This window comes from Panthera uncia, chromosome A2, assembly GCF_023721935.1.
Source record: "Panthera uncia isolate 11264 chromosome A2, Puncia_PCG_1.0, whole genome shotgun sequence".
In the NCBI taxonomy this organism is placed as follows: Eukaryota; Metazoa; Chordata; class Mammalia; order Carnivora; family Felidae; genus Panthera; species Panthera uncia.
In genome coordinates, this window is record NC_064816.1 from 86,207,316 (window position 1) to 86,218,774 (window position 11,459).

Consider the following 11,459-nt stretch of genomic DNA (forward strand, 5'->3'; position numbering starts at 1 on the left):
GGAGATGTCAAGAGGGATACTATATAACAACTCTATTTGCCAATAAAATATGAAAATGTTAATATGTGTACCGCATAAAATAGCATCAAAATGCATCAAGTGGAAATTTACTAAACTAAAAAGATAGGCAGTTCAACAGCCCTTGGAATGATTTTACACATCCTTCTCATTACCTACAATGTAATTAATGTAAAATTATAAAATTAATCTAATATATATAGTGTTTGCATATAAAACAACTCATCTAACAAGTCTAGAATGCACATTCTTTAAGGCACATAGAATATTTCTAAAATTGAAAATATGCTGGGCCATTTAACAGTCCTCACTAAAATTTAAGGGATTGATATCGTAGAGAATATGTTCTTTAGGCACAATACAATGAAACTAGGAATCAATAATGAAGGCCTAATTATAAAATCCTTATATATTTTAATGTCCACATCAAGAGTTGGTGAGATTCTAGAGCAAAAGCACTTTTATACACTCTTGTTGTCGATAGAAATTTGCCTAGAAAAAACTGCCATTATCCATTACAGTTAAAGGAAGATGTACCTTCTGAAAAAGCAGATCTATTGTTATGTACTACTAGACATATACAAAAATATTTATAATCAAATATCCTTAAACAGTAGAATGCATAAATAAAACATGATCTACTCAGATAGTGACATAATATAGCATAGTAAAAACGAACCAAATCATGGGCAACAATAAATAAATTTCATTAAAAACATCAAGCAAATGAAGCTAGAAACAAAAAAAAAAAAGTACTTACTATTTGAAACAATTTATATAAAGTTGGAAAACAGCAAAAGTGAAATATAATGCCAAAAGTCTAGTTAGGAAGTGGTACTTTAGAGGAACGAGAACATAGTGATGAGGTTGCTTTTGGGGTGTTTTCAGTGTTCAGTTTCCTGGCCTGTGAGATGAATTCACGGTATTTGTACTGAGATAACTTATTAAGTTGTGAGGGGGTGACTCATTGCCCAGTGGTTTATTCTGAGAATCTGTTTAATCAAATGTGATCATCCACACATCACCACTGATGCTGGCTGTCAATTTAGCTGAGGCTTTTTGGAAGATCCAGGTGTGACATCTCCATGTGGCGTGGGCTTGCAATATGGTGGCTGGTTTCCAGTGATGAGCATCCTGACGGAGGGCTGGGGAGAAGTGTATTTCTTTTTCTACTTAACCTCAGAAACAGCCTCATTGCCACTCTATTCTCTTTATCCAAGCAATCACAGTGGGCCACACGATTTCAAGGGGAGGGGAAACAGGACTCAGCTACAGTTTGGGAAGTGATTAGTTTCTGGAAGATCATGTCAGACTGGAATTTTTTTTTTTTTATACCCATGGAAGAACTTTGGACTACCCTCTGTATAATAGCAGTTCTTGAATAATTTTAGTAGCACAGACACATGGTCAGATTTGTGTTTGAATTAGAAAATTCTGAGAACCTTTTTAAATACTAAGACCAGAGAAAGATAAAAAAACTATGAGGAGTTTCCAGCAGTAATCACATGAAAGATAAGACAGTAAACTAAGTCAGTGGCCTTTAAGTTTTACATAAGGGAATGGAATTGCAAGGTGTCAAAAAAAAAAAAAAGGAAAAAGAAAAATAGAACCAATGAAACTCAGTCATCTATTTATCTCAAGTCATCTACTTATTTCTTCTATTTATCTCAAGAAGAGTTTTCAGGTTTCTGACATGGGTGAGTGAACAGATGGTGATGCCATGTGCTCAGATACCGGAGGAAAAAAATAGATATTTTTGTACATATTCAATTTGAGGATTTCCCAGGAAAGCCCAGAAAGAGATATAAGCAGCTAGATATGCGAATCAAAAGATTGAAACATTTTGAATATAGCAGTCTTACTGTCTTGAGAATACAGGTTTAAAAACCCTAGGAATACATTAGGTAATTCAGAGAACGTGTAGAGTAAGATTATCAGAGACCCGCATTTGAGGACACCAACAGGCAAATAGAAAAGGAGCCTGCCAAAAAGACTGTGAAGGTGCTACAGAAACATAGGAGGAAAATCATTGCCGAGAGAAAGCTTCAAGGTTAGAGACCGAGAGAGACCTTTGGGAAGGGAAAAGTCACTTTTGTAAAATACCATGGCAGTTTAAGTTAAGGACTGAAAAGATCATTCACGTTTCTTTTCTATTATCTATAATTTCAAAGACATCGTTGACAATTGCCATGGAGAATTACAGAGAGCTTAGGTGGCAAAATGTGTAGTCTTCTGGATTAGAGTGAATATTTAAAGTGAGACAGTAGACCCTATAAATGTGTATCAGTTTTTGAATCAATAATGAACGTGTGAATGAAGGAATGAAAGTTTTTATGGTCATTTTATGGTCATTAGAAACAGTGAAACTTTTTTTTAATTTTTTTAATGTTTACTTTTGAGAGAAAGAGACAGAGAGCAAGCGTGGGGCGGCGGTGGGGGGGGGGGGGGAGACACAGAATCTGAAGCAGACTCCAGGCTCCAAGCTGTCAGCACAGAGCCCGACACGGGGCTGGAACTCACGAACCACGAGATCATGACCTGAGCTGAAATCAGACTGAGCCACGAAAGCACCCCAAAACAATGAAAATTTTTATAGGAAGCTTCTGAGTAGTCTTGCAACAAGAAAGTATGTTTTACTTTATTTAATCCATTAATATTCTCCAAATTATTGGATCTTGCAATTCTTCTCATGAAATATTTGTAGAAGTACCAGTCTCCTGGGAAATACTGACATTGGTATCAATGTTACGAGCCCTGCAGCTCAGCACGGAAAGGAGGAGAAGGGCTAGGGTAGTAGCTAATGGTGTTGGTTAGATTGCAAAATAGGGCCATTTCATTTTATTTTGTTTTATGATGAGAGAAATTTGAGCAAGTCATTATCTGTGAGGAAAATTATATATGTTCTGGTAGAATTTGAAAATGTAGGAGCATGATTACCTGTTAATGCAAAGTCCAGGGACCAGACCGATTGCAGAATAGGGCAGCTTAGTGCAATGTTAGCCAATTTGAATTGTAGGTACTTAATGGACAAAACCTAGGAGACAAGTTATGGAAGAGACTGAAAATTGCATGTACCTACATTGCAGAGATACAAACCCGAATCTGTCTCTAGTCAGGAGTCAGAGTAACAGCCTATAATCTGTTCTGCATATACCCTGAGAGAACTCCGAAACACAAAATCATTTAAATATTTCTCACATGAGGAAGACGGTGATGCTATTAGTTTAATACCAAATATGATTTGGTTGTTATATTCCTATCCTCCTCCAATGTTTCTCTCCAACTAGAAGAGAAGTTTCTGCCCCATTCCTTGAAAAGGTCCTTCCAGAGAAATTTTGAATTGACTAGTTCTTTTTTGAAAGCTCTCTATCCTTGTTTTTCTAATCCACCTGTTTTGTGAGCTCTCTCTTCCTGACTTTGCAATAGAAGAGCTCGTGACTAACATCTCGTTAACAAACCATCGCTCACTCTCTGCAGATGTGTGCGTGTTTTTATGTGTCTGAATTCTTAAGACGAAAAGACCACTTAGGTATTAAAATAAAAAGCAACTCCTTCCATTTAGTTTTTAGAAACACAATAATTATTTGATTAATCAAGTCTGTTTAATTTTTAAAATTGTTTTAGCATGTGAGGTCACTTTACTCATAACTTAAGGGGTGACATTTAGTATTAAGCACACATCTGGAAAACAGTTTAGGATCCAGATTAAGACAGAGCAAATAAGGGTTTTTTTTCTAAGAGAAACATTTTTTCCCCCAATACAACCTTTAGTATACAAAATCCTAGAAAAAATACATTTCTTTCATTTCCATCCTGATTCGATCTAGTCAACATGCCATGTGATGTGACCTGTGTTATTTTTTAGGTTACACTGTTTATTTATTTTTCATTGTTTTGTTTTTAAATTTATTAAAAATTTTCAGACAACTTTTAATTGCCACCTAATTTGATCCTACATGCTAGCACAGCATGCCTTTTGTTATAAAAGATTAATTCAGGGCACATAGTATGCAATCCAGTTCAACTATCTAAGTCCATTGAAAAGACAAATTATTTTGAGTATTCTGAGAAAATCAGTTCCATAATACATGTATGGATTTTGATAGTTCCTAATCAAATAAGATTTTTACAATTGGACTTTCATTGCAACATCTACCTTTTGTGGTTCAGTACAGTGAGTAGAAGACTATACCCATCAAGGGTCTGACAAGTAGAAGCTGATCGGAATACAAGTGTCTTTGCATGACTCACCTAGAGTCAAAAGCTTGACAGCTACAATGAAATAAATCAAAATTAAGATTAAATGAAGTATTTTAACAAAGCCAACTGAGTTAGATCATCTTTTGAGTTTACAAGGTAACAGGCTCTTGAATGAATAATCGGTACAAAATGAACTTTTGTTGTTTATTATTAAAGATGTCCTGTCCCCATTGAGGCTAATATGGCAATAAACCTGACTTCTAGATTTTGCTTTGTTGAGTGCGTAGTGGGAGTAGTAGGTTGGAGGAACCCACAAAGCAGTTCCTCCTACAGTGTGGATGCAGTAAATTTAAAAACACAAGATTGGGGTGTCTGGGTTGCCCAATCGGTTGAACTTCTGACTTTTGATTTTGGCTGAGGTCATGATCCCAGGGTTGTGAGATCGAGCCCCCACGCTCTGCACGGAGCCTGCTTAAGATTTAAGATTCTCTTTCTCTCTCTCTGTCTCTCCCTCCCTCCCTCCCTCCCTCCCCCTCTCTCTCCCTCTGCCCCTCCCCTCCCTTCACACATGCACTCTATCTCTAAAATAAAAGATAAATAAAAACACAAGATTGATTCTAATGACACATATTGTGTTCTATATAGTGTGTTGATGAGCATGAACTTTTATCCTGATCAGATATTTCACAGAATGAAGAGTAACAGGGGTAAGATAAAGCCAAGGTCAGTGCAGGAGTAGGGGGAAGCTAGGAAATTGTATACATCAAGAGAAAAATGGGTGATAGAGGTTAAGCAGTGTTCTCTTTCGGGTGCTCTGGGAAGCACAACATAATTTACGGGGGCATGATTGCTTTTTCTGCTTCCTCTGACGTATACACAAGTAGTTTTGCTTGTTCTGGAATACTGAGTATCTAGATATCTGGGATAACGTACCTCAAAATATCTGTTCAAAACTAAGTTGAAACTCATAGTTGGTGGTGATTCTACATAAGAGACTAGCTAATAAATGGAAAGCGTGCAAAGGAATTCAAATGAGTAAGTTAAATCTTGAAAATACTTGACACAGGTTGTCATCAAGAAGGACATAGACTCTTTCTTTTGGCAAATAACATAAAATAAGCTAAAAGATACTGTGCAGGGTGCCACCACTCTTGACAAAGCCAGCTGCTATGACCCACACTGCCTACAAAGACGGCCCAGTGGCATGAAACTCCAGGTAGCCTTTAGGATAGGTTTCAATCCTCCAACCACATGGCAGCCGAATTCTGAACAATAACCATGTGATCTTGAAAGAGGGTCTTGAGCTTGGGATGAGCCCACAACCTCCAACTGGCACCTTAATTGCATCTTGTTAGACCCTTCGCAGAAGACTAAGGTAAGTCAAGGTATAACTCCTGGCCCATAAATTGCGAGATGATAGGTTGTGCCGGCTTTAGCCGCTAAGTTTATTGTAATTTGTTACACAGCAGTAAAAAGACAAATACCCAGAGGAGACCAGGACAAAGTGTTACTAGTCAAGTGCTCCTGGAGAAAAGTGATCACTGAGCTAAGTCTAAAGAATGCTTGGGGCGCCTGGGTGGCTCAGTCGGTTGGGCGTCCAACTTCGGCTCAGGTCATGATCTCGCGGTCCGTGAGTTCGAGCCCCGCGTCGGGCTCTGTGCTGACAGCTCAGAGCCTGGAGCCTGTTTCAGATTCTGTGTCTCCCTCTCTCTCTGACCTTCCCCCATTCATGGTCTGTCTCTCTCTCTGTCTCAAAAATGAATAAACGTTAAAAAAAATAAAAAAAAGAATGCTTATTATATGAGCAGAAGTCTGCACATTGTGTCGAGAAGACCACACAAACATCTCCATTCGCTACACTAAAATAGGCTGCTGTTCCTTCCCTGACCCTTGCGAAAGGAATTTTTAAATAATGGAAATGAGGCATATATACCTTAGGAAGAAATAAAGTGATTGGGGACATTTTTTTTCTTTGGTCTGTCAATTTGTTGGCCATCTTAAATTGTTGTTTCCTATTTGCTCTCAAGTGATGTTTTGTTTCCTGACATCTAAGTCTAAACCGACTGTATGTTGCTGATTTGCTAAATGAAGAAAAAATATCACTCATGTAATCCAGATGGCAGCTAGGAATCTTCTAGCACCATATTTATATTTATTTGCTATGTCTCAGACACAAACTGATTTTGAAATATTTTTGTAGTCTTTCTTAAAAATACTTAAGGTACACGAGATGGGTCAAATCACAAAGTATAGAAAATCTCTCTGTCTCTCTCTCTCTCTTTCTGTCTCTTTGTCTCTGTCACACATACACACACACACACACACACACACACACACACACGCATTTTTATGTGACCTTTTGGGCCATCCTGGATGCCTCTTGAAAAGTCACTCTCTCTCATTTCTCAGATTCCAAAAATTATTGACTCTTTTTCTCCTTCCTGTATATTCCTTTAGAGATTTTAAAAGCTCTCTTGTTTATTTCATTGCTTTTTTTTTATTTCACTGCTCTGAGCACTAATAACCAAAATTTCACACTTGAGTTTCAGGTGTCTCATTTGACTCCAGTTGGGTAACCAAAGCATTAGATATAATGTTTTCATTAAAAGACTTTGGACTGACCAATGAACTTCTGTATTTACCACTTTGAGTGTCTGCTCTCATTGTGAAGAAACTATCATACCACCCAAATCAAAACACTGGTTTGGATAACCCAAGTCAGCGATATTAGAGCTATATTTTCCTTTCCAGAAAAGTACCAGCTGCTGATTCCCATTTTTGAATATGGATTGAGGGGCATTTGCCCGACCAGAGATGATTACACTGCAGAAAAAAAGTTATTCTCTGAAGGACCCTGATTTTCTAAACTGTGTGAGGTGTATGCTTTATCTCTGCTTGATCCGTACTTCTGATTTTGACTGGAAACAGTATATCTGTTTTATATATAACTGGTACTCTGGGCAAATGCTCATGTTCTGAGGAACAAGAAATTTATCAAACATACTTGCAGGGACTTCTTAGCATCCAGAAAGGAGTTAGGAATAAAATTCTAAACTTATTAAAAATTTGGAATTTTCCTCTAACTCATAATTTGATATTAAGGAATAACCTAGACATTCAATTTGAGGAATTTAAAGTTTCTTCAGAAGGAACAGGAATGCATATAGAGATTCTGCTCGTAATCAGAGCAATAAAATAATAGAAATAAAATATAAGCAAGAAATAATTCTATGAGAGAGAAGACATCCTATACTGAAAAAGAACATGTGTAATAGAAGTTTCAAGGGCACATGACAGAGCATGTGACACCTCTTCTGGCAGTGACACTTCTTCATCCAGACAACCTGACTTTGAATTCCAATTTTTATGCTTACTGGCTCCAGACCTTGGATAAGATTTTCAACCTCCCTGAACTATAGGTTTCTCACCTCCCTGAACCAGTTTCCCCATCTTTAGGTGCTTCATATAATTAAGATCTACTTTTCTTTTTCAGCAACTCTAAGCACGTAGTACATTACTTTTAACTAGAATCACTGTGCTGTACATCAGATCCCCAGGACTTACTCCTCTTTTTTTTTTTTTAATTGTTTTTTAACGTTTATTTATTTTTGAGACAGAGAGAGACAGAGCATGAACGGGGGAGGGACAGAGAGAGAGGGAGACACAGAATTGGAAGCAGGCTCCAGGCTCTGAGCCGTCAGCCCAGAGCCTGACGCGGGGCTTGAACTCGCGGACCACGAGATTGTGACCTGAGCTGAAGTCGGACGCTTAACCGACTGAGCCACCCAGGCGCCCCAACTTACTCCTCTTTTAACCAGAATGTTGTATGCTTCCACTGTCACTTTCCCTTTGCCCCAGCCTCTAGCCTTCGACCTTCTAGTTGCAATGAAAGTGTCAGCCAACACATGGTGTTCATACTGCAATATGTGACTGTATCAGATCAACACTTTCTATGCCTTAAACTTACACATTGTTATATGTCAGTTGTATCTCAGTAAGGCTGGGAAAAAAATGGGCACCTAGCTCATAGTATTATTTCCAGATTAAGGGCTTGCAGTAATACCTGGAACATATTAGGCCTTAAAGATAACTGTCATCGTTTTCTCTTTTTGTAATATCAAGAGGAGAAGTTAAGAAAACATAGTATTAACAGAGAGAAATAAAATGAGGCATATAGAAAAGTACATCAAGAGAAAGGCAATGGTGAGAAGAAGACAGTCTCGTGACCTCCTGGTGGAATGCCATGCACCAGATAAATTTAGTGGTGACAGAATTTGTTTTCTTCTCTTCGTTAGTTTTCTGATATACAGAAGAAGGAACATGCTTTTATGAAAAGGGAGGTGGCAAAATATGGTAATACGGCATTTAATTAAAAAGTTATGAGGCCAGAAGAGAAGATGAAATTGGTTTTAGTGCTCCATTCTAAGCACAGGGAAACATGGCAAGGGCCAGGGGCACAAAAATGTAAAGTTGCAGTCATTAACTTGATGTCATTGTGCCTGGATGGAATACTGCATCAGAAGGTCCTTTTTATTTTTGTAGTCACATCTCAATTATCTGCATAAGAACATGGAAAAAATTTTAATTTCAAACTACCTCTCTTTGGTCACTTGTTTGCTTCTTTGGGTCTCCTGATGGCTGAATTGTTGAATTTTAAAGACATTGATCACGATTACATCATACTATGGGAAAATCAGGAAGAAGGAGATTGACTCCGAGGAATGGGTAATAAAAAGTAGGACAGCTCTTAGATGCTATTGTAACTGGGAAGAGAGAGGGAGATACCATTGTGGGTTATTATACATCCTTGATGGTCCTCACAAAGATGGGGGAATTTTGAATCATTACATAGAAGACCTGAACAACTATGTCTGGTTTTTGTTCCAGGTCAGAGATGTTTCATAAGAATTCCCTCTAGAGACAGATATCTATCTGACCATGATTATCCCACAGCCCCAAAGTGAAGGCAAATGTGGGTACTCAGATGGCAGGAAGACAGGCACAAGTTGAAAGATACCCTTCACTTTGATGTTTTCTGCTCTGGAGGCCTTCCATTACTTGACATAATTAAAAAAAAAAAACAACTTTTAAGTTCATAATCAAAATTCCAATCTGTTCAGTGTGGCTGTTTCATCTGAAAAGGAAGAAATAATAGAATGTCAGCAATTTGGGTTTTTTATCGCCAAATTCATTGTTTTTACTGGGAAGACCGAAGTGTCTTTCAAATCATTTTGCCTTTTGAATAAAAGTACCTAGATGATGGATTGTGAAGACTTTTCTTAAGCAACTGAATCCCATTTTGTAGGTTTGTGTGTTTATTTTGCACTCTACATTATTCATTATTTTAGCCAGCATTTATCAAATGCATCCTGTGTTGCCGACTTTTCCACCAATATTGTCATTGTTGCCTTTTACTGTATACTTTGAACTCAGCAAAAACTCAAGAAGTAAGGCAAAGCAAATATGATCTCAGTTTTGAAAGATTTCCAACTCTTCATTTAGGTACAAACTACTGTGGGAGAATCGAGTGTCATATACTGCGGCATACGATAAAGTGAATTGGGGTCCATCCTTTAGTTTGTGTTTCGTTCAAACCTATTTTGTTACTTCCTTTTGTTTTTGTTTTCTGTTTAGCTGACACGTAACAGTAGACAGGGTCTAATATATTCATGTATCTCAGAAAACCACTTAACAGAGTGACTCCCTCTGCCAAAGAACTCACAGATCCTACCTAACATTTCTTCCCCCAAGTATTGTAACTCAGTTGAAAATTACAAACTGCAAATCAAGATTCATCCAGGTCTTTACTTTTGCCCTTCAGGTAACAACATAAGAAGCAAAGATCGAGAGCCAGTTACCACCAGATGGGTTCAAAACAGTAGAATCAAAATATTTTATACTTCAATACCCATCCACATTATTGAAGAATCCTGATTTAGCCCACATTCTTCACACTCATATCATATTTTTAAATATCCCCATTACTATAATTGATAGGGGAAAACGTATTTTCACATAGCTTTATTTATAGATGGCTATAAAAATTTCCACTTTTGAAATAATGTTAATTGAAGTATAATTCAGTGAGTTGAGAAAAAGGAAAAAAAACTTTTTTACTTCTTAAAAAAATTGCTTATTTCTTTGATGCTATCTTGGACAGAACAATCAGGATGGTCAAAAGCACCAACACTTTGAACTTGGGATTAACAGATGAAAAAGGCAGGTGTTGCAAACTCTTATCCGAGAGGTGGAGGCAGGCAACAAACGAGGAGGTGAGGTAGGTGGGCTTGAGAGGCCACGCCCCTGAGACAGCTGTGCTCTGTCAGACTTGTCAGATCTGATCTCCTCCAAAGATGACAGAAATGCACATCTCCTGATACAAGCATCAGAAACTCCCAGTTTGAATCTCTGAGTTAGAATTTGGGTGGTGGTTTTCCATCAAGGGGTGGGATTGGCCAAGAGAGGACACAAGGAGGATTCCCAGGAAAGTGCTGTGTCTTCTTCTGGACGGGTAACATGGGTGTGTTTTGTTTGTGAATATTTCATGGACCCATGAAATGGACCCATGGCCTTAGGGTTTGTGCCTTTCTTCTCAGATAAAAAGATAAAAAGAAACAGGATCACTCTGTTTTAAGCTATGAATATAGAAAAGGTAACATTTCAAGGTTGTCTATAACTATTGTTATTGCTGGGTTTATTATAAAATTAGACACGTAAATGTTTTGATTATAATTCTACACAGGCTTGTAGGTCATATCTGTTTATTAATGACACTCATTTGAATGAGAGAGGAATAAAAGCAATCAAACAACATCTTGAACAACTATTTAAAATAACGTTAGTACCAGATCCTTTTTCCTGATGATCTTAGTATTTATTACTTCTCGTTGCTGTTCCCCGTGGTTGTTATGGATCATCTTCTAACCATTTAGTTTCACACACTATCAACTCCAGAATATTTTTTTATTGCTACTAAAACTAAACAAACCTTATGAACTTCCACTGAATTTTTCTTCTGGATGTGTCATTTTAACTCCTCTTACTGATTCCATTTCTACCTTGACTTTCACATTTCACTTGTTATGCAGTTTCCTAGTAGCCTGTCACATTTCAAGGTACTAAAACGTTAGCAAAACTTTGTCATGGGCACCCTTTGAATAATGTGCAAATTACATACAGATTCTTGGCATCTCTACAATATGACGCATTGTGGAAGATGTGACTGGTAATTCATCCACCTC